General features: G+C 40.3%; 1 long non-coding RNA gene across 2 annotated transcripts in view; it reads left to right on the top strand.

Moving 5' to 3' along the window:
- The first annotated feature begins 665 nt into the window (after positions 1-665).
- Positions 666-1,237, top strand: part of LOC106871032 (uncharacterized) — a 130,570-nt gene continuing 129,998 nt past the window's right edge. For both annotated transcript variants that reach the window (XR_001409619.2, XR_008264902.1), the window contains exon 1: positions 666-937. This is a non-coding gene — a long non-coding RNA (uncharacterized LOC106871032). The remainder of the gene's footprint in view (positions 938-1,237) is intronic.

Here is a 1,237-nt window from a genome sequence, read left to right as displayed (position 1 = left end):
TAAAAACATTCTCTGTTGTTTGATATTTTATGTAAATACCCTGCTCGGAGTTTTGAAAAGCGTGTGACAACACACTAGCAAAATATATTGGAAAGAGGATGGGTGCATCAAAGTTTCCTTGCTTTACTCTATTTTCCACGGCAAAAGATTCAGAGAGCCTACTACCAAAATTAACTCTAGCTTTCATATCTTGATACAAAGTCCTTTGATTTCTCTTTGATGCTTCCCTGCTTTACAGCTTTGTGACCAGTGATGGAGTTAATCACCGTCCAGCTTTCGCCGTGCTTTTCGGCCTGGAAGATCATTTCACCCAGTTCCTCTTCGTGAATCTCCTGGTACACCTGTTTTAGACCCTCTTTCTTTCTTTGTAAAGTTTGTTTAGTATTTTTGTCGGCAGCTTTTTGATAGTGGCTGAATGCCTCAGTTGCTAAATGCCTCGGTTGCTGAATGCCTCTTGTACTTCACTGCGTGTTTTTTCTACCCTAGGTTCATCAACTGACTTTCTCCGTTTCATCCTCTTCTTTATCGGTATCAGTTTTGCTGCCGCTTCTTCACGTGATTGCACAAACTTGCCATATTGTTCTGTAACTGTATCCCTGTTGTTGGATAGTTCAGCAAATCTGTTACGCACTGTAAGCGTAAAAAGCTGTTGAAGTTCTGTATTTCGCAATGCAGACCAATCGTAGCATTTTTTTCTTGCAGGAGTTTTGCTTGTACGTAGACTAAGACGTAGTCTGGCTGTCTCTAAGCGACGGTCACCTACTAAGCTGCTAAAGCAAGTATATGCTTCTATATTGTGTACAGAGTGCTAGTGATGCGAAGATTACATTCCGCCGCATGATCCAGGAGAAGCTGGCCATTCCTGCTGGTCTCACTATGGAATGTGTAGCTGTCTGCATCCTCTCCCAAATGAGCAGTAAAATCACCGCATTCTAAGGTAACATGGTGTTTTGGTATTTTATTGATGACGTTTGTCAGTGTTTCGTAGTGCTCCTCTACATCCTTACTTCACACTGTGGGTGCATATTTAATAGTAACTGTGGTGGATGGGTTTAGATTGAACGTGGATATGATTACTCTGTCATTTACTGGTATTACTTCAGCTAATGCTTTCTCTGCCAAACCGTTGATTACTAATTCTACAACCTCCTTCTGCAGCACATTAGTACTTCTCCATGCACTTGTTATTAGTGTGCAGCCTATATATATATGTATATATATATATATATATATATAT

The sequence above is a fragment of the Octopus bimaculoides genome, chromosome 9 (assembly GCF_001194135.2).
Source record: "Octopus bimaculoides isolate UCB-OBI-ISO-001 chromosome 9, ASM119413v2, whole genome shotgun sequence".
Taxonomy (NCBI): Eukaryota; Metazoa; Mollusca; class Cephalopoda; order Octopoda; family Octopodidae; genus Octopus; species Octopus bimaculoides.
The sequence above is the reverse complement of the archived record's forward strand: the minus strand, read 5'-3'. Positions and strand labels throughout refer to the sequence as shown.